Consider the following 27,504-nt stretch of genomic DNA (forward strand, 5'->3'; position numbering starts at 1 on the left):
TATTCTTACCTACTTTTGATTTTTTTGTTAAGATTTTATTTGTTTATTTGACAGAGAGAGATCACAAGTAGACGGAGAGGCAAGCAGTGAGAAAGGGGGAAGCAGGCTCCCTGCTGAGCAGGGGACTTGATCCCAGGACCCTGAGGTCATGACCTGAGCCGAAGGCAGAGGCTAAACCCACTGAGCCACCCAGGCACCCCCTACTTGTGATTTTATTAGTCCTTTTAATTTGGGTTATTTCAGTGGATATGTAGTGCATCTCAAATGATTTGAATTTTTGTTTCCCTGATGATTTAAGATATTGAATATTGTTTCATGTACTTAACTGGTTGCCATTTATTCTTTTCTGAAGATTTTCTTCAAGTCATTTGGTCATTTATTAAGTAGGTTGTTTGTCTTATTATTGAGTTGGTATATATCTTTATGTGTTTCGAATAAACTTCTGTATTAAATCTACATACTAAAAATATGTTCTTCCATTTTGTGACTTGCTTTTTGTTTCCATAGTGATGTCTTTCAAAGAACAAACATTTTTAATCTGATAAAATAAAATTTATATATTTTTTCAATTTACCATTTGTATTTTCTATGTTCTGTCTAAAAATATTTGCCTATCTCAGGGATACAAAGATTTTTATTCTGATGTATTTTTGTTTTTGTTTTTGTTTCAAGTTTTAGAGTAAAGGAGTACCTAGGTGGCTTTGTCAGTTAAGTATCTGACTATTGTTTTTGGCTCAGATCATGATCTCAGGGTCATGAAATTGAGCCCCTTGTTGGACCCCCCATCCTCCCGCTCTGCTCCTCCCTACCACTTGCATGCACTCTCCCTCTCTAAAATAAATAAATAAATAAATAAATAAATAAAATCTTTAAAAATAAATAAAGTTTTGTAATTAAGTTTTACCTTTAAGTCTGTGATATATTTCAAGTTAGCTTTTTTTATGTGCTGTGATGGAGGAAATGTTTACCATTTTTTTTTCCAGACAGATGTCTACATTCCTTCACTGCTACAGTGTATCATCTATGAATATTTCTATAGCTATCTGTATCTATATTAAACTAACCAGTTTAGTACAGATTGTCTCCAACTCTAATCCACCATCATGTGGGTTATTCTAGCTATTATCAGTTTCTAGATTTTAGCACTTGCAATATATGTGCCATGGTTGTGGGAGAATTTTAACTAATAATTCAATTTGTTTAATAGATATAGGCTATTCAGAATTTCTTTTTCTTTTTGTACTATTTCAGACACTTTTGTCTTTAAGGTGATTCTCCTTTTGGGGGAGAAGTCTTCATCTATTTGGAGATAGTCCCTGACTTTGTTTTAATGCTGAAGTCTCTGCAAAACTGTTACGAGTATTACTGTGGCTAAATATCAGTATCAAACTAGGTATTCTCAAGTATACCTCAAATTTGCTTGTATAAAAGGAATCACTCAGTGAACAGGCTACCAGGCTTCTTTAGTTGTGATTCTGCTAAATACATATTTTATGCATAGATATGCTTTTACTTTCTTAAGGGTTTAACTAAAGGTGTATCAACCATCCCCAGACGTGAACGGATGTAACAGAAAAAAACTCGAGAGGGGTACCTGGGTGGCTCAGTTGGCTAAGCGGCTGCCTTCGGCTCAGGTCATGATCCCAGGGTCCTGGAATGGAACACCATATCGGACTTTCTGCTTGGCAGAGAGCCTGCTTCTCCCTCTTCCTTGGCCAGCTGCTGCCTACCTGTGTTTTCTATCTCTCTGTCAAACAAATGAATTAAAAAAAAAAAAAAAGATTGACTAGAAAATCCATTCCTATTTTATGACATAGGTATTTATTAAGGTGAGTATTGAGGTCCAATCCTTACATATTCCCTTTCTTAAAAAATGTTTCTCTTAAGGGTGCTTGGGTGGCTCAGTCAGTGAAGCCTCTGACTCTCGATTTTGGGTCAGGCCATGATCTCAGGGTCATGAGATTTAGCCCTGTGTTTGGTCCATGCTCAGTGTGGAGTCCACTTGAGATTTTCTCTTCCTTTCCCTCTGTTCCTCCCCCTTCTCCCATGCTCTCTCTCTCTCTAAAATAAATAAACAAAATCTTTGAAAAAATGTTTCTCTTAATTTCTTTTTGAAGCTGGCAGGTCTTATTTCTATAAGTGGTAGAGAAATCTAACTTGGATTCTCAATTATATGCAAGAGAGAGGAAGATATAGATTTTTAATTTATAGCTAATAGTATATATATATTTTTTAATGCAGAGAAGTACAGAGAATAAGGGCCGGAGTACAGTTTCCCCGCTCAGATAACTTTACTGGAATTTTTATAAAATAAAATTAATAGTGTGCCAGGCTAGAAGGTGTAAAAAGGGACAAAATGAAAAATAAAATTCTTTTTCTTTGCCCTCAGCCCACCTCTCAGTGCAACTGATTAATAGCTTTTTGTGTATCTTACAGTGAGGAGGGCCAGGCATGTGCTTGTATCTCTCTCCCCAGTATATTTTCATCTTTACTTTATAGCAAAACGATCATGCTACATATACTATGCCACACTCGGCTTTCTTCACTTACATTACGAGATATTTCCATATAACGTCATACAAATTTAACTCATTCTTTTTAATAACTTTACATCATATCCTTTAATTTGTCTAATCCCTGTTGATGGAATCTGATTGTATCCAGTTTTAGGCTTTTACAAACAAAGTAACAATAAACAGGCATTTGCATGACGGTAGTCATACTACATACATTCCTATCCAAAATCATGCATGTACGTATTTATTTTTTTTATTTTTTAAGTAATTTCTACATTCAAGGTGGGGCTCGAACTCATGACCCAGAGATCAAGAGTCAATGCTCCTTTCACTGAGCTCGCCAAGTGCCCCACATACATACATTTATATCGTCAATTTTCATGGATATCAAGGGAAATTCTTAGCAGTAAATTTTTAATTTGGGGGTTTGTGTGTGTGCAGTAAAATTACTGGGTTAAAAAGCATGCGTGTCTTATATTTTGATAAATATTGGCAAACTTGCCTATCATAAAGTTGTACCAAATTATTATCTCATCTACACTGTGTGGGAGCCCTTATTTCCTAGATTTTTGACAGTACAGGACAACCTCAAACTTTCGGTATTTCTGCAAAGTGAAACATGGTATCACTTTACATGTTTCAATTACATTTTCACTAACGAATGAGACAAGTCTTCTCCTTCTGTATGCTAACGGGCTATTTGAATTGCTTTCGGCAAACTGACTCTTTACATCCTTTTTTTACTGAGTTGTAAGTCATATTGCTATTGGGTTGATTTGAATAAGCTATTTATCAATAGAAAAAATAGAGCTTTTTTTGCTCATATATATGACAAATATGTTTTTCCTTGCTTTGTTGAGGTGGTTTGTGTTTTCGTACAGAGGTTTTTAATTTTTCCATTATGTAACATTTCAAAAACAAAATTACTTAATCGTATAACCAAATGCCTTCCAAGGAGTATCTCCATTTTATTCCCTTAAAGTTATATCTCACTAGGTAATGATTGTGCTGCTGTTCAAAGATTGCTGATTCTTTTAGAAGAGAAGAGGGAAGAAGAGGGAGTGGCTTCAGCCAGGTGCAGGCTGCCCAGGTGAGGGGCTAGGCCCAGAAGGTTCAGTTGCCTCCTCAGGGTCAGATAAAGCACTGTTTATTTCCTTCCCCTTCTCAATTAATTTGGGAGCAAAAGAAGCCTGAAATACCTACTAAGAGAAAGAAAGGGTATTTTTGCTTTGTCTTCAAATTTAACACTTATTCTATAAATGACATTAAATACCTGTTAAGATTCTCTATTCTAAGCTTTTAACACTTTATTCTGGGTACATTTATTTTGGTTTCTAAACACAGGTCACACACTCTGTATGATTTTTCTCCATTTAAATAAGCTTCAGTTTGGGGCATCTTTACGTAAATGATGCTTTTATCTTTGCCCTTTAAAAGGTTTGAAGAAGGGGCGCCTGGGTGGCTCAGTGGGTTAAGCCGCTGCCTTCGGCTCAGGTCATGATCTCAGAGTCCTGGGATCGAGTCCCGCATCGGGCTCTCTGCTCAGCAGAGAGCCTGCTTCCCTCTCTCTCTCTCTGCCTGCCTCTCTATCTACTTGTGATTTCTCTCTGTCAAATAAATAAATAAAACCTTTAAAAAAAAAAAAAAAAGGTTTGAAGAAATTGTAGAGAACAGGTTTATCTTAGGAGCTCTTCTTTTTTTTTTTTTTTAAGATTTTATTTATTTACTTGAGAGGGAGGGAGAGAGAGAGAGAGAGAGCTTGAACAGGGGGAGGAGCAGAGGGAGAAGCAGGCTCCCTGCTGGGCAAGGAACTGGACAGGGTGCTCAATTCCAGGACCATAGGATCACAACTTGAGCTGAAGGTAGATGCTTAACCAACTGAGCCACCCAGGTGTCCCCAGAGGAATTGTTTAGTAGAGAAATAATAGTTTATATTAAGATTCTCAGATTTTCTTTGTTCCTTCCTATACCAACTTGTGATGAAAGATTGCTAGAATTTTTTTAAATATTTTATTTATTTATTTGAGAGAAAGAACAAGAGATAGCAGGAGTGGTGGAGGGGCAGAGGGAAAGGAAGAAGCAGACTCCCCACTGAGCAGGGACCCTAATGTGGAACTCGATCCCAGGACCCTGGCTCATGACCTGAGACAAGGCAGACACTTAAACCAACTGAGCCACCCAGGCTCCCACCAGAAATTTTTGAGAATGTAATACAACTTTTGAAACTAAAGAAGTAAGAGTTTTAACCAAGTGATTTCATGAAGGAAAGATCATTGTCTCTCACAAGATAATAGAGAAATTCACTGATCCCCAAGTTTGCTTCCCAGCTGGCCAACTCTTGGCCATGTGCTTGCATGGCAGGCATGTTTGGAACTCCTAAGGGTCCTGGCAGCACTTCTAGTCTTTTCTTCACAAGCTGCCTTGCTGGCTTGGGCTTCTATCATGAAGCACCACCAGTTGCTGGCCAGGCTCTCGAGCCAGCTTGGAGCCTCAGGAGGGGCTTTATAAAAATGTCCTTCCTAGCTAGGGGAGTCAATCTGCAATTGCAACTTCTAGAGTTCTGCAAAATCTACAATTCACCTAAGGTGTGCTGTCAATTGAACCCTTTTGGAAAGAAATTAGTGTCAATAGCTTCACTCATCCTCTTTTCTTTTTAAATGTTTTATTCATTCATCCCTTCACTTAGAGCATGAGCAGGGGGAAGGGCAGAGGGAGATGAAGAGAGAAAGAATCTGAGGCAGACGCCGTGCTCAGTGCAGTGTTTGACCTGGGGTTCAATCTCACAACTCTGAGATCATGACCTGAGCCAAAATCAAGAGTCAGAGGCTTAACTAACTGAGTCACCCAGGCACCCCTCATTCTTCCTCCTACAGAGCCTCAAAACTCAGTAGAATAGAAGCTGTAGGCAATTTTTTTTTCATTGTGTTATGTTAGTCACCATACAGTACATCATTAGTTATGATGTGCTCCATGCAATCCATGCCCTCCTTAATACCCATCACTGGGCTCACCCATCCTCCCATCCACCTCCCTTCTAAAACTCTCCATTTGTCTCCTGCAGTCCATAGTCTCTCATGATTCACCTCCCACTCTGACTTCTCCCCCTTTATTTTTCCCTTCCCCTAATGGGCTCCATGCTATTCCTTATGTTCCACAAAGAAGTGAAACCATATGATAATTGACTTTCTCTGTTTGACTTACTTTATTTAGCATAATCTCCTCCAGTCCCATCCAAGTTGATGCAAAAGTTGGGTATTCATCCTTTCTGATGGCTGAGTAATATTCCATTGTGTGTATGGACCACATCTTCTTTATCCATTCATCTGTCGAAGGACATCTCAGTTCTTTCCACAGTTTGGCTATTGTGGACAATGCTGCTATGAACATTGTGGCTGTTTTTCCCTGGTGGCCTTTCTTTTCACTACATCTGTATCTTTGGGGTAAATTTCCAGTAGTGCAATTGCTGGGTCGTAGGGTGGCTCTATTTTTAATTTTTTGAGAAACTCTACACTGTTTTCCAAAGTGGCTGCACCAATTTGCATTCCCACCAGCAGTGTAAGAGGGCTCCCCTTTCTCCACAACTTCTCCAGCACTTGTTTCTTTGCAGGTAATTTTTCATATGAGATTTGGGGTAACTTGGAAATGATTATGATTTTTTTAGACTTTAGTGTCTCCATCAGGGCTAAGTCTGAGCATAATTTCCAAGTAAGCAAGATATTCCCTTGGAGTCTTCCCATCTCCTCTTCTAAATTAATTCCTGTGACTTTGAATGTCCCCAGGCTTGACTGCAGTTAAGTCGCTATTCAGATGCATTGTTTTCTGTGTTGCTTCCTGTGCTCTAAATCACCTCCTTTCTTCTGTCAGAATTTATTGCCACCAAAATCTCTTTTCTTTCCTTTCCTCTTTTCTTTTCTCTTTCCTTTCCTTTCCTTTTCTTTTCCTTTCCTTTCTTTTCTTTTTTCTCCTCTTCTTTCTTTTCTCTTCACTTCCTTCCTTTCTTTTTTTAAATTGAATTGTTGCTGATTTGAATCAAAATTTTCCTCTTTCTCTTCTGGCTTTTTTGCATTCTATTAGCTGTACTCTTTCACTTAGTTACATAAGAGTAAAGAATGTGCTCATGATCCTGGGCGTGTTCCATAACTGGCTCCTTTTCAGTGTTTGTGATGACTCAGCAGAACAGGAGGGAGCAGTGTGCAAAGGGGTCCACAGTAGTCACCCTGTGACACTAGCAGGAACAGGGCCTAGTACACTGGAAGGTCAGATTCATGAGGGCAGGTGTTTTCCACTTTGTTCAGTGCTTGATGCCCAGCACCTGGAACAAGGCTTAGCACATGCAGATGGCCTGCAGAGACTGACTGACTGACTAAATGAATGAATGAATGAATGATTTGTTTGTTTTTCTTTGCCTACCAAATAACCAGGCCTCCCTACATCCAACTTCACTCAACCCCTAGTCCTATTCTTCTCATCAGAGAACCTAGAGAGTGGGTGGGTCCCCTGGGTGTTCTGTGAGCCTTCCATGATGGTGTAGCCTAGCAGTTAACAGTGCTGACCTCATGGATTTATTTTGAGGATGCATTGTTAGTATATGTACAGTGCTTAGAATGATGCCTGGTCCATTAGCAAGTCCTCAGTAAATATTAACTTTTAAAATGAGTAGTAGTACAATTCAGTTTTTATCTTTATTGTCTTTTTAAAAAGTAGAATAAAGTTCACAGCAAAATTGGGAAATACAGAGATCACCCATACACTTCTAACCCAACACATATACAACCTCCCCCATTATTGCTATCCCCCACCAGAGCTGTGCATTTGTTACAGCTGATGAACCTACACTGACACATCATCACCCAATGTCCAGGCTTTACGTTATGGTTCCCTTTATACTATGGTACACTCTCGGCATTCGTAACTATTACTTTGAACAAGGCTATTGATTAAAAAAAAAGTTCCATTCAGAATTATTGCCTTAGTATTTGTAATACCAAGGTGGAAAACGTGTAATTTTGAACGGATGGATCTCCAAATCAAGGAAAATGAGAAACAGGTATGTTATAGTTACCTGTTGCATTATAACAAATCTCCCCAAAGTGTAGTGACTTAAAATAACCATTAGTTATTATCGCTTATAGCCTCTGCAGGTTAGGGCATGGTTTAGCTCACAGTCTTATAGAGGTTGCTGTTAGGTATCAGCTAGTGTTAAGGTGAAGACCCATCCACTTGTGACATCTCTGTGTGACCTGGGCTTCCCAATGACATGGTGGCTGAGTTCTAGGGGCAGCCTTAAGATGGAGAGCGGGAGAGAGAGGCAGAATAAGTATTGCCTTTTATGACTTTACCCTGGAAGTCAGGCAACACCACTGCTACCACATTTTATTGGTCAAAGAATGTGTCAAGATTCTCCTTACTTTCAAGAGGAGGAAACAAAGAACCCACATCTTGATGCAGGAAGGCTAACATTTCATCATAAGAAAAGCATGTGGAATGTGATATGAACATATATTGATGGAACTACTTTAGGACCATACTTGTGGACCATGGAGCTATGTCTCCAGTGTACCATGCAGGCATGCACACAAGAACACACATGCAAATGTACCCACAAGTCTGGATATAGTGAGGCTGGGCCTAACCGGGGCTCATCAGCTTAGATTTCAATTAACAAAGGATTATGGGGGTGCTCCTGAACTGTTTGCCTATGGGGATGAGAACTGCTGTGTGTAACCGCTCACAAAGCATTCATTGAATTGCAGTCTGACACCCATTTGAAGGGTGTTTAAGGAAAAAGAAGTCTAGGAGTCAAAATTGAAAGTGCAAATTGCAAATGCTTCCCTTCTAGAGTGATAGGGCTATAAATACCAAGGCTGTTTCTGTTAAACAACAAATGGAAATGCTCCAGAATCAATGAGAGGTGTTAGCACCAGGGAAAAACAGCATCTTAAATCCTTACGCTAACAATTAAATCAGACACATTTGACACTTTATCTGAGACACTCGTGGCAGTACTTTATTCTTCATGGCATGATTTGGAAACTCACAGCAGGTGACAAGCAGAATTTGGAGCATCATCAGTTCGGCTTTCTCAGCACTCTCCCCAAACATAACTCAATATATTTTATTCAAGCCAGTTTCATGGTTTTTGAGAAAGGGCAATTGGTGAAAATAAATGGGATTCCAAAAATGTATGCTCAATGTGGCCTCAAGATGCCAAAGAATTGACCTACTCAATGACAGTCGAATAGTACCACAATCAGAAAAAAAGTGATTTATCTGTAAGACCACAAGGACATTCAGTTACAGTCCCTGTGAATCATGAGAACTCTGCCTGGGAGAGCACGAGACCTCAGAGATTACTCACCTCACCATATGTCATGCTTATTCAATTAGAGGAAAAAAATATTTTTCCTGCGATCATTGTAACTGGGCTATTTTTATAAGATAGCTAAGCTGCTAAACAAGTAAGAGGGAAACAATATAACTTCAGAACTTTAAGAATCGTACTTCTTGAAAGTGTCCTCAATGCCTAATGTCTGCTAGAGTGGAAGTCCTAGAATGAGACTCTTAGAGCAACTCTGATGGCTTTCTAGACCTCTCTGAGCCTCCGTTTCAACATCGATACAATGGTGACTGCAGTACCTCCTAAATGTGTTCAGGACCTAGCAGTGTCAGTCCAAAGTAAGTGGGTAACAGGATTCTTGGCAGTCTCTGGTTCTCTCCACTACCCCATCGGTAGTTACCTAGAGGGAGTCCCAAGACTTTCAGTGAGGGCTAGAGCCATTTACAAAAGTTCTACCAAGTAGCTCTGCCAGCAATATGAGGCTGTTCCCCGGGAAATATAGACTATGGTGTAAATGGTGCCAGGTGTGCAGATGAACGTAACCACCAGCACACTGTCCAGGTGCCCCTCCCCACCCCGCCCTTGTTCCAAATTATAAAGGACTGGCACCCAGGCTCATCTCTGGGATTTGGGAGGATGGGAGAAGATCCCGGTACAGACTTTGAATTCTTGACTTCCAGTCCATGGTGCTCATTATTAGACAGGGTCAAGTATGTGCTCTGCAACTTAGCAGAACATTTATCCGAAAGCCTGATCAGTACCTGAAGGAGGATGGGAAAATGGCAGCCCAAGGTGGCTTCTAACACCTTCCAGAGGGAGAAGGGGAAAGGAAAATTCCAGACCCATATCCACTCCATCCTTCCCCCTCCGTATTTCCCGCTAGCTGTTTCACTGCAGCTCGGACCTGTTTGGGGAAGGGAACAGTAAGAGCAGCAAACCAGAAATTCTCTCACTGTCCAGAGCAAGAGTCTGGGAGACAGGAGAAAACTTCTTAGCTCTAAGTCTTTTTTTTTTTTAAAGGTTTTATTTACTTATTTGACAGAGAGAGATCACAAGTAGGCAGAGAGGCAGGCAGAGAGAGAGGAAGGGAAGCAGGCTCCCTGCTGAGCAGAGAGCCCGATGCAGGGCTCGATCCCAGGACCCTGAGACCATGACCTGAGCCAAAAGCAGAGGCTTTACCCCACTGAGCCATCCAGGCGCCCCTCTAAGTCTTATTTCTTAATCTTTGTGCACCATGCAGCCTCAGAACGGAAGCTCCAAACCTCCCAGTTTGAACCCTAGAGTAAAAGTCATCTTTGGTGCTTGTGTAACCCCCAGGCTTCCTGGTTTTCTCTTTGTTTGGGATGCCTGTAGCTTCCTACCTTCACAGTGGCTCAGAAAGTTTTTTTGTTTTGTTTTGTTCTGTTTTCAAATTATCCAGAATTTTCATTGACTTTATCAGGAAACTTATTAAACGTACTCAAACAAAACAGAAGTCCTCTGTAGTCACTAAGGACAAGCCATCATGACTCAGGTGTTCAGACATCTTGAAGCACACAGTCCCTGAAAGGACATCCAGCTATGACTGACTCATGAAGCACCTGCTGCTTGTTCCACAGCTGCTCCATGCCCTTTGTGTTAATGACCTCCTTGTCTGGCATTCTTCTCTAAGACTTGAAAAGAATGAGGTCATTTTCATACTTCCCTTTCTGCCCAGGGAGCTGGGGATCATCTACATAACCATCATAGGAGGTGCCTCAGGAATACTGAGAAAACAATTCTCTAATTAGATGACCCCTTGCATGGCTCAAAACAGGCCATGAAGTATAAGGACAGAATGGTGAAAACCAAGGTGAAACAGAGTTTAAGAATGTTGTGTCCTCTTCTTGGCCTCTGGAACAACGCTTTCTCTTTGGGCCACCCAACTTTTCCACATGTGAACATGACAATCACACATATTTGTAAGATTCCATGGCTTCACCCTTCCTTGCGCAAATGCTGATTCTACTGCCATATAACTAGGCTTTCTAATAAAAAACTTCTGAACACTTAACTGTTTCTTCAATATCCCATCATCCCTTAATCTAGATGGCCTCCTTTATGTCCTAGCAATTTATTGTGCAACAGCAATCTCTTGTATCAACTAGAATTTACTGAGTCTGAGTCAGAACACTGATTGGGCCCCAGATTTATGTTGAAATCCACATGCTGGTATTTAATAGCTGGGTGGCTTTGGGCAAAGGGTAAAACATACTATCCTTAGGTGTTAAGTGGGAATTGTTACAGTATCAGATTTTGAGGATGCTAAATAAGGTAAATTATATAAAATGCTTAGCTCATGACCTAATACATAGCACATATTTGCTAAATGGAAATGTTTATATTATGAATCAGCTTTCTTTTTCTAATATGGCTATGACAGTGCATAAAATGTTTGGCAATGATTTTACCTTAATTATCCTTTACCAGCCTTGAGTTCAGAGGAATAGTTGTGTTTTCTATGGAATTTAGGGCAGTGTTTTGGCACCTGGGTGGCACCAGCTCCAGAGGGACAGAGCTTTCGTCTGTTTCATCTCCCCTGAAACTCTGATCCTGCTGCAGTGTGAGGGGAAACACTCAATAAATACAATTGTTGAGTTCATGAATGAATTAATGAATGACAGAGGGTCAAAACATATCAATGGACTGCAGCATTATACATAACATAATAGAAAATCAGGGATGATGCTTTTGTTACAGGAGACCAAACTCCATTCCAAAAATAAATCGCCTTTTTTGAGAATTTTATACAATAGAACATTAATTTAGTCTAATTCTTTTTACAACTTACAGTACTAAATGTATGCAAAGTATACCATGTTAACATAGAGAAAATATTTTCTTCTCGTAATTGGAATTCACTCACTTCTCTTTGGAATTATATTTTATAATGTTCCTTCCTGGGAAAATTCTAAATGTGTGGTTTTGGGTTTGAGCTACATGGTAGCAAACATCTCTGGTATCCTGAAATGGATAAAAGGCTGTGAAGGGAAGCTTTTTACTATTCTGGTAATACGGATGTCTGTTCCAGATTGAGACAGTAGACACATTTTGCTACTTGATTCTACTTATATTTCTAAATTTTGTTTTCTGCCTTGTAGAAATGAGTTTTCCAGGACTAAAAATTATCATTTTTCTATTATGAACTAGGTTCATTTTCTATATTAGTAAAATTTTGTTAATCACAAAATCTATCTGACATTTTTCTAATTTTAAAAGCTAGTGGAGGAAGCATCATGACACAAGTCAGTTGTAGTTAGATAGACAATTGTTCTATGGGGAGCAGTCTTACATAAGCAAAAATAGCCATAAAATGATATAATAGGTCATAGATGCATCTCATTTCCTCTCCATGTGGAGAACCACCAAAGGAAGTCTTTAACACAATGGAAAATAGCATTTTTTTTTAGTGCATGAAAACAGTAAATAATGGAGGCTTGAACAGTAGAGTGAATACTAGAAAATCCTACTTTACCTTTTCTATGTTGCAACCATGAAGTGAAGAAATTTAGGTATGTCTCAGAGAGGTTTTAAATGTTGTGGCGATAAGACTTCAGTGCACTTTGTACCCCCATATATAAACTAGCACATGATTTGTAAAAATACTTGTGTACTAAATATTCCTGTATCTCTAGGATCTGAGTTCCAAATCAAGACAGCAAAGACATGGTCACAGATTTCCTTCAAGGTCAATTAGCAGAGAGAAGGAATAAGACTGTCTCAGGTGATCCATTCTCCCTAGTTTTTCAGTGGAAATCGAGGTAAGTGATGACACAAACTTTTGTAACTTGCTTCTTCTTACCTTCTTGTAAAACTTGAAAAAAGCCCATGAGAATAAGGGTTAGGGGAAAGCTTGTACTGCAGTTACTTGTTTTAATCATCTCCAAATAACAGTATCTAACATCTACTACGTGTCTACTTATTTAACAAACATTGTTTTTAGTGCTTTACAGGACTTTACTCCCTTAAGGTCATTATTTGTTGTCATTAGAAAGATGTCGTTGTCATTCTCATTTCTCAGGGAAGCAAAGGCACAGAGAGGTGCTGAGTTTGCCCACAGCCACACAGGAAGAGGCTGAGTGAGTCTGGCCCCCAACAGTCTGGCTTCTTTGCTCGGCTCGTCCTAACCCAAACCGGCTTCCGTGCAGCCACTAAAGGTCAGCTTCTTCCTCTTTCTCCCCCTACTAGGCTGAATCTGGCTCTTTCTCCTGCTTTTGGTTTAGCCCTAGCTCTCAGGCCCCCAGGAGCTATGTAGACTACAGATGCCAACTTTCACTTGATCACATGTGGCATTTGCAGGCCTTTATCTACTCTAGGCACCAAGTACCTACACTATTCTGCCCTTGTTCTCTAAAGGAGTCCGGACTGGCTTTTAAGGGTGTACACAGCATGAGTGTGCACAGAGCAAGGCAGCCACACTCACTGTAGGGCTCCTTATGGCTCTGGGTCCTTTCTTGTTGAATTTGCGCCCCCAGCCTTTCTGGATTTTCTATCAGTGGTTTTTGGGTTTCTCCTCTGGGGTGTCTTGCCTAGCACTCATGCCTATTAAATCAAGCTTGCTTCTGACAGATAATTTGTATAATTTATTAGGATGTGGGAGTCTCAAAATGTTTTGTATCTCCAGTGACTCGGTGTAAACTGGATGGTGATGGGCCAGAAAATCATTCTCCCAGCCCCGCAAAAATCGCTGCGTGACTCACACCATGATTCAGTTGGAGGCAGCTTAAATGTTGTGTTGGACTCTCATGCAGTTTGCTGTCAACCAATTCTGAAATCACTATAATAACCTGCAGTGCGCTCTCTTCGGTGGGTGGCAGATCTGTTTCTAAACATATTTCTTCTTGGAGCGAATTCCTAGCAGGCTTTAGATTTAACTACTCTTTATAGTAAACATCATCCCATCATGGTGGCGTTTGCACGTCATAGTAAAAGGTGTGTGTGTGTGTGTGTGTGTGTGAGAGAGAGAGAGAGAGTGTGTGGGTAAACACAGAAATACAAATCCACTCTTATTTTTGTTTCCATGGTATCATTTGAGATTCATGCCTCTTGAAAGATCAGGGATACAGAGTCATATATAATTAAAATATCAAACTACTAGATAATGATTTTGTTAATTTCAAAGGAAAATCCTCATTATCTGATCCATTCATATGGTAATTTAAAAATTTTAAATTATCTGGATAGTTACAATGCCTCATGTTACAACATCAAGTCCAGAAAAAAAAAGGTGAACTTGGGAGCTGTCAGTGCACATAGATTTCCCTGGATTGGTAATTGGCATGCATTAAATTTACAAAGTCAACATAGTACCTTACCATATCTTTTAGGTCTTAACACACTTAATTTGAATATTTCTCTCTGATTAGTTTTTCCAAAATTGTGGCAGGCAGAGATGCCATGATGTTCTTAGCCTGAATGGTATCTAACCAGTTAGATATCTAACCAGTTAGCCTGTATGGTATCTAACCCATGCTAGCAGTCGCTTTGTGGGTTTGTTGTGAACATTTTGAATAATAATAAAATCTAGGCCAATCACGGTTTGAAAAAAAAAATGACCTTTGTGTATATTTTCTCTGCTGCCAGAACTTCAGAGAGATGTTACTTAAAGTAAAAGCCCTATAGGGCTTCTGGTTACCATCAGACCTTTGGAATTTCAATAGAAACCAGGAACGGTCTGTGTAGAAAGCTTCTTAATATTTTATGAGCATGTTCGACTTCCTACAATTTGTTTTTTCAGAAAGTGTGTTTATTATTTTCCATCTGATTTTCTTCAGAATGTAGCCATAAAACTCTGAAAATGAGAAGGGTCCATAATATTTATCCCAGGTCTCTCTTCTAAGTTCCAGATGAACAAATACAGCTGCCTTGTGATGTGTCCTCTTGGGTGACTCAGAAATCTCAGTGCTCGCACACCAGAATGGTTCTCCTGATTCCTCTCCCAATCCCCAAGGAAACCTTTCCTAATCCGGGCCTCCCCGGCTGAGAAAAGGACGCTGATATCCACACGGTTGCCAAGCCAGAAAACTTACGTAAGCATTTTTACTTGAGTACAGTCTATAGAGCATAAAGCACATAAAATTCATGCATCTGAAACATACATTTCAAGAAATCTCTACTTATGAAGACACTTGCGATCATTTCCAAATTCCAGAAGTTTCCCTGATGACCCCCTGGGAGTCACCGATCCCTCCTTTTACATGTCTAGACCTTCACCAAGTCCTGACTATTCTTTCTTCATCATTTATCTTGAGCCTTTTCATGTTTCCCCTCCTCCACCGCTGTCACCATGATCCTCAGTCTCCGATAATTGTCTCCCCACCAGTTTTGCCCGTTCCTTATCTTTACAGAGTGATCGTTAAGAAAACATGACCCTGAACATCGCATTTCCCTTCTTCATTAACTTCACTTTATACTTAGAACAAAATGGAAACTTGTTATTGAGGCTGAAAGTGAATGCCTTGTGCCTTAAAAAGTGGCCCCTTGAAACTTTCCAGCCTCTGTGTCCCTATATTCATCCTTGTCCTTCCTCCCCCTTGGAGCTCCTGGGAAATGCCCGGAGGGCCTTCTGCATACATCCGACGTGGTGTGAATGCTTTCCTTCTTCTTCCCCCTCACTCCCGCCCCACTCCCACCTGCACTCACACCCACACCCACACCTGTCCCTTCTCTTCACATGGCCTGTTCCTCCTCACACTTCTTTCTCAGATCATGGATCATCGGGCCATCAAGGATTTTCCTGCCCTCAACCCAAAGGACATCTCCCCAGTTAGTCTCATACAACAATTTGCCATGGATATATTTAAGTGTTGCTTCCAGTTGTGTATGTATTGCCTAACTTCCCTCGAACGCCATTAGGGAAGGACCAAGAATGTTATTTCATTCCCTCTTCCCTAACAGCTAGTAGTGCACCCGGCATACAAGAAGTACTTAGTAAATGACTGCTGAATGAATGCATAAATCAATGAATGTATACTTGTCTCTGAGAACAATGCAGAAGGGGAGAATTGAGAGGAAACAGAGACAGGTGTGGACAGTCCCTCTGAGAAGTTAAAGTTAAGAAAGGATTATTTTTTCCTCACTTGAATGAATTTCAGAAACAGTACACGAACAATTCCTCTTTTCCTGAGCCCGAGTATCACTCTGAGAAAAGCATGGCTTCCTACAATATCCCTGGAGAAGAATTCAGCTGGCAAAAGTCAGCTTCTCTCCTGTTTGACTCCTCTGTCTTTGACCCCCATAGCCCATCTTATTCCGTTGGGTCTGGTACCAACTGGGAGATGATTTTGCAGACATCTCACTGGTTCATTTTTGTAATTTCTGTGGAATCAATAGATGATCTGCATCCTGGAACACAGTGGCAGGCTAAGGACAGGGGATGAGATCGGGTGGGGAGGTTTCAGAGAGAGATGGTAGCAGATCTTTTTGGAAAAAGAGTATGAAGTTGGAGTCTATGAGTAGTGATTTTGAATTTTATTTTCTTCTTTTGTATCACAATTCATTTCTGGTAGTCTCAAGCCTTCATACAGTTTTGTGAATACCTAACCTGGTGTTTGTTGTGTTTCAGAAAATTCCAGGAGGATACTGAGTGACTGTCTCATGCCTAGCTCTATAGAACAGAAGCGCAGCAGCCCAGAGCAGGGCTGTGAGGTGGAAAGAGGTATCTAGCAAAGATGTTCAGAGTAGCAGATCAGAGCCAGAGCTGACAAATCACTACAGGATGAATTTGTCCAACATGTCACCATTCCTTAGAAGTTGCAGAAATACAAGGGGGAGAGAGCTGACATCCTCTGGCTGGACAGGACTGGGCACATTCCACATCAGCGGGTATTAATAGATGAGTGAACCCTGAAGCCTAGAGAACTTGGGATGTTTGGGTTACTCTTTCTGGGTTATGTGATTTAAAATTCTCTCACGTAGACATTCTTACCTCAAAGTAGACTGCAACACAGAAAAAAACAAAAACAAAAACAAAACAAGCGTATTTTGGGCTGAAAGCTTCTCGTTTAAGAAAAGTAAAAAAAAAATGTGGCTGAATCAACTGGACCTTCAGGCATGTACCCTTTGGTCTGAATTCACTCTGTTTTCTTTTGTCAAAATGGTTAATGCAATCTGTCAATTTAAAGATTGGAAATTTAGGGGACATGCAGGGCGATAGCACAGGGAAAGGTCATCTTGGCCTCAGTGCTCTGTCAGAGCGTAGGATGGCGACAGGTTAGGGCTTCTAGGAGTCAGAAAGTTACAAAAAGAATCTTTGGGATGAGAGGCGAGATACTGCCAGAAAGAAATGCTGCTGACTTGGTGATTTTGTTCTTTCTATATTCAATCATCTTTAAATGAGTCAGTGACACAATTGGGAGCAGTTCTTAAAATCAGCCACATAAAACCAGCCCCACCACATCTGAAGAGTTTGGAAGATTGGGAGAGAAAGAGCGGAGATCTAGAATGTGGGGCCTGACACCACCCCACGGGTCCAGCCTGCTCTACAGGTTTGACTTGAGTTCTGAATAAAAAGGATGCAGTCAGTTTTGCTGACTTTGTTGGATAATCGACCCAAATTGTCTGTTTATTTCATGGAATATGATGCCTTGATCTAAGAGGAAATCCTTAAAACACTTCTTTCCTATTACAGATACTTGTGTATGTTAATTGTGGTGAGACTAGAAGCTCAGTGAAAACAGGCCCTTCCTCTGTATCCGTGGTTTAGAACAGTAGCCAGAGTTCATCAGGGGCTCACCATATGTCAGCCCCTATGCATATTTTACGTCATCTTCACCACCATCCCCTCCCCCACCGATGGAGAAAGAGAAGCTCCAGGAAATTGGAAACTTACCTCATCTACCCAAGTCCTCATTCCTAGTGAGAGGTAGGGCCAGAAATTGAGTAGGTCTGTCTAGTCCCAAGGCCCTGAGCTAGCTACCCACTAGGCACTCCTGCTGCTGCAGGTCAGCAGTACCCATCAGTACTATCACTTGTCATGGAGACATAGTAAAACGATGGAGAAAACAAGAAGGCCTTTAGCGTTGGAAATATTCATCAAGTGGATTGTAGTTCATTTACAGTCACACACGGTTTATCTCAATTTTAATATCTGATTGCAGCAGGATGTGGAACAGTGACACAAGCTTGGAGTCAGCACGCTGGTCCCCCGACTCCCAGTGTGGGTCTTCAGACAAATTACTTAGGATCCCCAGGCCTAAGTCTCCACCCCATCTGTGATAGGAAGGAATTAGATGATTTTATAAATAATAGAGCTTTTCCAGCTCTAACATTCCAAGAGTCTACAAGTCTTATGAGAATGGGAACTTCCCCACCCTCTTAGCGCATGGAATTAATTTGCAACATGCACTGTGGCAAGCTCTGATGCAGTCTGATCCATGATGTAGCCACGATGAATGTAGGTCTTGTAAATGGACTTGGGCCAACACAAAAGAAAAAATGTACCAGCTGGTCACTTGGCAGCAGAAAAGAACTTGTAAAAGGGTGGGCAAGAAAACATTTTGTCTACCTTTACTCCAGGACATTTTCTTCTGATGTCCTTTCTTTCACAGATTGTCTTGAGGTACAAGTCTCCAGGCTCTCTAGGTGGAATCCATATCCTGACTGGTCACGATTCTCCCAGGGGCCAACCAACCCTCTGTTAGCTATTCCCATAGCTAGGCAAGGTAGCCAAGAAGTATGAAGTGCATTTTGTCTGTGTATGTGTTTATTTTTTACAAATACCTTTATAAATTCCAAGACAGGGGGCCTGATTTTCTCCAAGCTGGGCTGCCAGATAATATACAGGAGGTCAAATTAAGTTTGAATTTCAGATATTAAACTGGTAATAATTTGAATGTCTGCCAAGTTACATGGAACATTCTTATACTAACAGATTGTTCTTTGTTTATCTGAAATTCAAATTTAACTGGTGTCCTGGACTTTTGTTTTCTAAGTATGACAACCATACTCATAGAAGGAAGAATATTTTGTCTTGTTTTTTGGGTGGGATTTAGGTCAAAGGTAGTACACATTGGAATATTAACTATTTGGACTTGTATTTATTACTTACCCATTATAGGAACTCTGGTATGAAACATTGGCCATGCTATCAATGTGTTTTCAGTGGGTTTACTTCTGTTTAAACTTCTCAGGTTGTAAGTCTCTCTTTTCTAAAGGAAACCTCCCCCCCCTGCCACACACACACAACATTAAACATGAAATCAAAGAGATCCTAACCATTGATAGGAGAACTTCTAAAGGCTGTAGCATATTTTGGCCGACATCTATGACTGAGCTCTTTGAACTAATTGGGAAATGTTGTATGCTGGCAGGCTTTAATTGAGAAATATGTTTCCCCTTAAGGGTGATTTGTCTAATGGGCTGTAGAAATTCTTTTTCTCTGCTTCAAAAAGCCTTTTCCCATTTGCTAATGGCCCAGCTTCCTCACCTTTTCCCCACCCCAAAGCTGATGTTATGGTGAGTTCATTGAACTCAGAAATCGTGTGATTAAGCCAGAGAAGTTTTCAGGCCTGACTTCAACTTGAACCATGGATTTCAGCTTCTGGGTGGCAGTTACCTCCTCTAGAGATGGTGTTGATGAAATCACCTGCGAGGTCGCACAGTCAACACTTATTGATCCAGAACAGGGCTGGGTCTGGAAAAGAGGAAGACAGTAAATCAAGAAAGTAAAAAATGGAATCTCAGTTATGGTTTCATTGCAAGATCCCTCACCCAGACCTCTGTCCCACATCATTGGGCTATGGTGGGACTAGGTTGCCCAAGGAATTTTTATGTCTGTTTCCTCGTTCAAAGATAAACATGCTCTGAATTCCAAAGAATTTAACATTTTGGCATGAAAACATAAAATTTAGCAATGACATTGGAGTCCAAAGAGATACTTTGTCTATGTAGTTCCAAAAAGATAGGGTTTGAATGCCTCTTAATGTTTCCATAAAATGTTTAGGCTGATGTTAGGCAAAAGGAAGGTGAAGTCCATGACGTCATGCAAATGAACAGAGAAGCTAGTTCACGTAATGCTGTTAAATATGGAGAGTCAGGTAATCCGTTCAGTCAGGAAGCCAAATGAGTCATACTGACTCATATTTTCGTGTCATTGCAAAGACAATGAGTATGGAAGGCTGTGTGGGATCTGTTTTCAGCCTTGGTTCATTTCTAGTCTCATAACCCTCATTACCCTACACACTGTAGATAAGACAGTGATGTCATAACAGGATGCAGCAGAAAAACACATGAAAATAAACACTGATGTCCTTCCTCCACTGAACAGTTGAACCTCAAAGCAGAGAGATGTGAGTCTCATTACTTCCTTTCCGATGCTGAAACCAAGGTTGTTTCATTGTATTTTCCACACATCTTTGCTGGTGAGAGAATAGTTTTGGTTTTAAACTCAAAGGCATATGCTTAATGTCATTGTGAAATAGTTAGAAGGCCTATAACAACTCTTAGAAATAAAGACTCTAGATTGTTACATTTAGAGCGATGATTTGTAGCTCGCTGCCATCTAAAAACTGAGATTTATTTATTTGTTTAAAAGTGCATCACTAGATATATCACTGTTTTTCAGAAATTCAATGATATCTAAAATGTAAACTGTCAGCACAGTCACAGTTCTTCCATCTGGTGAAATCTCAAATCGTCCTTTTTGGTTTTTAAAGTGCATGGAATGGGTTTAGTTGGTCTGATGCTGAAGAAAGGAAATCCATGGGGAGGGGGACACTCAGTGGCCAGGGCTGCTGTCTGGATGGTGGCGAGCTCTGAGAGGCCCAGAGTCATCCCTGCTTGGGCCTGTTGGGGCATTGAAATCTTTTCTGCTGAGATTCACCTACCATTTCACTTCCTCTCTCTTATTTTCCCTTCACCGAAAGTGATGGACAAGTGATTTAAAGCAGGGGAAGAGCCCCTCTGAACCATTCCAATTATAATTCATCAATTACTAACTGAGTGGTTTGTTGTTGTAATTGTTTCATTTTTTTTTAGTTATTATTATCTCATCTTGTTGTTGTTGTTGTTGTTTTTCCTTTAGAAAGACAAGTTTTAAAAAAGGGGCTGGGGGGATGTATGATTTCCCAGTAAGGATGTTCCTATAGACCTGTGTCACTAGGGCATTAAAGGTCCAATGTGGCCTTTAAAATTTCAATAAATAAATAACTCTCTGCCATTTGATTTTTTCATTTATACTGACTTTTTTGTCTTTCTTTTAAAGATAATCCCTCTTCATATCCCTTACCTTTTAACTTAATCAACTTAAGGAAAAACAGAAGAAAAACAATAGCACTGCACTTTACCTTTTGGATCTATTTTGGTTATTGATTGCAAGATTCAGTACTTCATCAGGAAGCAGTATTTCCGTACTGTCACCAGTTAATTTTGTTTAACATAGGGAAAAACCGGAAGCACTCAATATGAGCACAGTTCTTCTAAGGGTGAGATAGTATATAAATTCTTAGAGAAACAAATGACCATTTCAAAAGATTTTTATTTGAATATTTACGCTTTGGCATGAAATTGAACTTTTAAAGTATAGGCCTGTATATTTTTTATTGGCTAAGCCAACCACGAATATATACTTGTAAAACCTCACAACAGTCAGTGTGAACCTACTAGAAGAGAAATTATAGCATTAAACTTTGTCTTTATTGTATTTTTATTCAGTATTACTGAATACTAGTATTTGGTGATGGAATTTGGAGGTTATGCCTGAGGAGAACAATGTAATATTTTGATATATGAGAGCTATTAAAATAAGTAGAAATGGTGTATTTTTAAATGGCAATATTAATATTTCAAAACAAAAAGATAATCAAACCAGCAAGAGATTTATAGGTATAAATTTATTTCTGTCTCACACACAGGTTTATTCTTCTGATGGATAGGGATAATCACTAAAAGAGCTAATAAGGAAGTAATTATATTTGTTCTATATGAGCAAGATGAAACAGAAAACTAAAGTAATTATCAATTTGAATCAACCCACCCTATCTTCTACCTCCAAAAATAAAAACAAAAGCAAAAATAAGCACACAAACACCAAATTGAAACCTTAGTCATTAAACCTTCCAGATAACAGACATTTTAGAGAGCTTAGTTCTTGCTTTTGCTTTCATAGGAAAATGTATGGTCTTGTAAATAAAAGTAAATGATTTGGGGCGCCTGGGTAGCTCAGTGGGTTAAAGCCTCTGACTTCAGCTCAGGTCATGATCTCAGGGTCCTGGGATCAAACACCGCATCCGGCTCTCTGCTCAGCAGGGAGCCTGCTTCCTCCTCTCTCTGCCGGCTTCTCTGCCTGATTGTGATCTCTGTCTATCAAATAAATAAATAAATAAAATCTTTAAAAAAAAGTAAATGATTCATTTCTTATAAAAGCACTCTTGTGAATATAAGAATAAAGCTAGAGGCTAAAATGCAACAAACATTCAAATACTTCATGTCACTTCTAGATCATGTTAATACGTATGTCCCTTTGGTTTCCTACAATAAATGCAGGAGAAAAAAATGTGAAGCTGACATGAAAATCTGACGGAACCCTGGGCTTCCGTCTTTAGATTACTTTACTCTTTTTCTCTTGGTAATTTGAGAATTCACTTCTGCAATTTACATGGAATGCCTATGAACAGAGTAAGGACTGCTACCATCCTTCTGTATTGCTACATTTCTTCTTCGCAAATCCGACCCTGGCTTCACTAATTGTCGCACGTTTTTCTAAACAAAAAGAGGGTAGACTAAACATGCGGGGATCACTTTGACTCTTATATTGTTGGTCTGAATGAAATCTTCAGAGAACTGGAAATTTCGTTTGGATGGTCATGATCCCGACCTCACAGACATCTTCTGAAACACGGATTGCTTGTATTTTATGGTCCAATGTTCTCTGTCCTTCATTCCCATCATTCTAGGAACTCACGTAATGAAGTCACGGGCCCTGTCTTAATTGTTACCTTCCAGGCTTTAGAAGTCAGCTTCACTGATATTAGTAAGTGCTGGCTTTAGCATGCAGTTGGATCTTGCCCCGGCTTCAAGCTGGGAGCAATACATTAAACATCGTGGAAACACCAGTTCTTGTCTTTCTGGAAGCCTCGTGTACAGCAAGAGTCATGCCTCAAGTGTCTTCTCATGTACCCCTGCTTTTTCACTTTTCCCATACTTCACACACACACAAAAAAATCTGAGAAGTTTGAAATAAGATTATGCTCCCTCTGGAAGGAAAATTGGCTTGTTCCTATAAATTCCTTATTTTCATTATCTTCAGGCATTTGCATCCTTGTGTTTATTATGTTCCAGTGCTATGTCCCTCCCAATTTATTTTCAGCCCATTAAAAAGGCAAACATTTGGAGGCAAATATAATGTAAATACTGAAAGAATTCTTGGTTCTAATTGACATGACATATATCGACTTAGTCTTCACAAACTCAAGTCATGCATTTTGGTGTTTTTTTTTTCTTTTCCCTAAGGACTTTGTCTAAATTGCACACACACAGTCAAGAAAATGGGTCTCTGTTCAAGCAGCAAAGGTCAAAATAAAAGCAAAATGGGGTCCTTGAGGAAGGGTTTGTAAGAGTATATTACTCCCCAACTTCATTGATTTTAGAATGGCTTTAAAGTTCTAGGACCGAAAAAAAGTTTCATTTTTCAGATCACGAAAGTAATACATGCTCATTAAGAGAAATTTGAATATACATGGAGAAGACCAGGAAAAAAATTTATGTATAGTCTCAACACTGGAGAAGCCCACTGTTGAAATATCGCTGTACTTCCCACAAATAATACAGTAACTTAAAAAGTATAATTATTCTAGATATATAATTTTGTATCATTCATTTTTTTGCCTTCTAGTGTTGAATAGTGAGCACTACCCTTGCATACACTGCAAAACCATGGAAATCATGGCATAGGTGTACTAGCAGTCACTGACCTATGCTGGGAAATTTAGCAATCAAGTCTTCTCCCTAGGATAATAATTTCTTACATATGTGTATTTCTCTAAAGGCTTTTCAGATGCTGTACCTAATTTAGGTCCTCAACAGAGCAGGGAAAATACTATTATCATCACTATTTAATAGATGAGGAGCTGAGTCCTGGAGAGATACATGCCAAACCTAAGACCAGAGGACTCCAGCCCAGAGCCCATGAGTATCTACCTTCCCCCTGCCTGTGGTGTTAGAGGCAATCAAAAAGAAAGTAGATGTTAGCCAAGATTAAAGGCAAACCTGAAGTCCCAATCAATCTCAAGTCCCCTGCTTCTATCAATGGTGCCTCCCACGACTCAGATTGGGTGCCATCTCTAAGGCAGCCCTCTCCCTTATTCCATATCAAATTGAACTGTCAGGGAAAATAGCTCTTGATTGACCGCGAAACAACTAAAAATTGCGAGGCCTGAAGTCAAGGCTATCTGCAACCCAGATCCTGCCACCTTTCCTACATCTCTCCAGTATACACACAATGCAAGTTTTCCTCAAAGGCCTGTGGGTCCTCTACAACAGAATCCCTTGTAATGATGGTGAAAAGATAGGTTTATCGGGTGCCTGGCTGGCTTAGTTGGCAAAGCATCTGACTCTTGATCGCAGCTCAGGTCTTCATCTCAGGATTGTGTGTTTGAGCCCTACATCGGGCTCCACACTGGGTGTAGAGCAGACTTAAAAAAATATATATATAGGTTTTTGGAAGTAGACCCAGGAATCTCCAACTTTAAATAGTTAAGGATTCTTAAGTATGAGAAGCTTCTAGGCAAACTGAACTGTTATCTTAGGAGACTATCCACATTTCTCTGCTTCCATGCTTTATTTTTCCCCCCAGATTTTTACTTCCTTTTTTAAAAAAAGATTTTATTTTTTTATATATGTGAGAGAGAGAGAGAGAGCAGGAGCAGGGGGAGAGGCAGAGGCAGAGGGAGAAGCAGACTCCTCTCTGAGGAGGGATCCTGATCCATCCCAAGACCCTGAGATCATGATCTGAGCTGAAGGTAGCTGCCTAACAGACTGAGCCCCCCAGGCATACGTAGATTGTTACTTCTGTACAGAAGTTTGCCTTTGCCTTCTAAATGTTCAGATCCTGCTCATCCTTCAAGGCCCAGCTGAAATGGCACCTCCATGAAGTGTACCTCACCAGAGGCTTCTCCCCTCTCTGGGCTCTCATGCACGCAGTGCTTACGAAAGAAATCAGCCTTGTTTGCATATCTTACTCTCCTACTGTAGTTCAGAAACTGCATTCATCAGATTAACTCTGTCACATATCCTTTCAATTAGTTGTGAAATTCAGGATGACATTTTCTATCTGGAGGAATTACGGAGCCTCTGTTTATGCACAAGAGTCTGAGTGTGCACACAGCTGGTCATGCTCTCTGGGTAAGCAGACATTCATCTGAAGCTGTTGCCAAATCTGCTAGAGAGCTGAATCTGGATTCTTCATGATGACGTAATGACTTGTGTACCACTTCTCAAACATTTCTCATGGATGTTTTAGAAAGTAAGAGTTACAAGACAACCAAGAAATCTTTTTTTAGTATATATGCTGCCTAAGCGAGCACAACCAAGAAATCTTATGATAATGATTATGCCGTTTCTGGCAGTCACTCTGAGAAGTATTCTGTGAAACAGGTGCACCAAGGCTGTACTAGCATTTTCAGGCATCAGGGAAAGTGGTTAAGTGGCATATAGAAGAAACTACATGACCTAGAGCCCGAGTCACAAGTTCAAATGCATATAGGCCAGGCAGATAATGTAAATGAAGGAAGGCGGCTCTGGATAAGGTGCTACCTAGCTCCAGTCACCAGGCATTTGCATCAAACTTACACTGGGAGACATGGTGACCAGAGAACTCATGCTTTGTCTAAAGAGTCAGATTGATTCAAGCTGATGGGCACCTCAAGGGACGTAGGCCCAATGTTGTCAAATACTCAACATTTTCAAGAGAAAACACAAATTGATTTGTATGAGACACCCTCTCTCTCTCTCTCTCTTTTTTAAAATCTTTAAACCTAATTCACATTTAAAATACTGGGTTGTTTGCATGGGTCAAACACATCCACAGGTGATTTATCTCACTCAGCAATACAATGCCAGCTGTCACATAAGCCAGACTTCTACCACTCTCCTGTTGATTCTCCTGAATCCTGAACCGATGTTTGAGAGTCAACATCCTCTACCCAGACAGTCTGAAGGGAGGTAGAAATTATTTCAATAGAGTTCTCATTTCAGTGAGAAGAAAAAATTTTCTAAAAGGCCCTAGAGTTGGATATTTCAGAAATCGTGAATTGTGGGTACTGTTAGTGGAATCTGAGTCCTCATTCTGGGTCTCTGAGGAGGAGAGACAGGTGTGGTGGAAGTGGTGGGGTTCATTTTCCTAGATAGACCAGGGAGGGTGTGTTGGCTTTGTTATGGCTCACCCCTCAGCAGGTGGGAATAATTGAGGGGCTGTAAGCTGCTGCCCGAATCAGAAGTAGAGGCCCATGGGATGAACTTCACCCAGGCCGGGGGTGAGCTTCTAAGGTGGCCTTGACACCTTTTAGCTTCAAGCTGTGACCTTAGGATGGTGACTGTATTTTGTATCTTTGATGACAAAATGTCAGCTAACATCATGAGGTGTTCACTCCTAAGTGAGTCACTCTACCACAACTGACCATCTCATGGCACAGTTCACCTAAGTTCAGGGGGTCCCTTTGAAGGCTCTCTTTTGAGGGTTCATGAGCATTTCAGTAGCACTCTCTTGTTCAGAGATATAGCAATTTTTTTGACATCTTATTTATTTGGTACTAACATGGATTCAAAACAAGTAGACAGTTTCTTTTACACTAGAGCAAACCGGAAAATGGAGTCAGCACTGCCATCGTGAACTCTTACCCACCAGAGAACAACATCTCTATGAGGTTGGCCTGAAAAGACACTCAGATTCTACCAGTTTTTGAAACGTTCCATAGTTAAGTAGTATAGGCACTGTGGTTATGTTCATTTTTTTTTTTTTTAAGTCATTATTTGGATTTTTTAAATGAGGTTTTTCTCCGACTTGGCAGTAGGTGATCACTAACATGCGTCGTTAGCCCCTCTCCAGGGCGGCTTCAACCTGTGCGCAGTCGCAGTTGGGGCCCCAGCTCTTTCCTCAGGCGTCCTGGGCACCCGTAAGCTAGGCAGCAATGGTGTTGCCGCTGTGAGGCTCCCTGGCCCCGCTGAACTCCTGCAAGCCAAACATGCCCGAGACCTTGTCTTTCAGATTTGGAGGCCAGGGCAGGGCAGAGCTCCCCAGGGAAGCCGGAGGGCATGGCGGGACCCAGCAAAAGAATTCGGTGTAGAGCGAAACAAACCTCTGCTCCCTCATTCCTTTTCCTTTTTTTTTTTTTTTTTTTTAAAGATTATTTATTTATTTATTTGACAGAGAGAGAGACAGCAAAAGAGGGAACACAAGCAGGGGGAGTGGAATAGGGAGAAGCAGGCACCCCAATGCAGGATTCAATCCTAGGATCCCAGGATCATGACCTGAGCTGAAGGCAGATGCTTAACGACTGAGCCACCCAGGCGCCGCGCCCCCTCCCCATCCATTTTTAAACTGTGTGTGCCCCACACAGCAAGCCGGGGAGACAGAGCCCTTAGTTAAACAAAGCTGAATAGCTACCAAATCCCATAGATACTTCAACAGCAAAGAGAGAG

Source organism: Mustela lutreola, chromosome 3 (genome assembly GCF_030435805.1).
Source record: "Mustela lutreola isolate mMusLut2 chromosome 3, mMusLut2.pri, whole genome shotgun sequence".
NCBI classification, from domain to species: Eukaryota; Metazoa; Chordata; class Mammalia; order Carnivora; family Mustelidae; genus Mustela; species Mustela lutreola.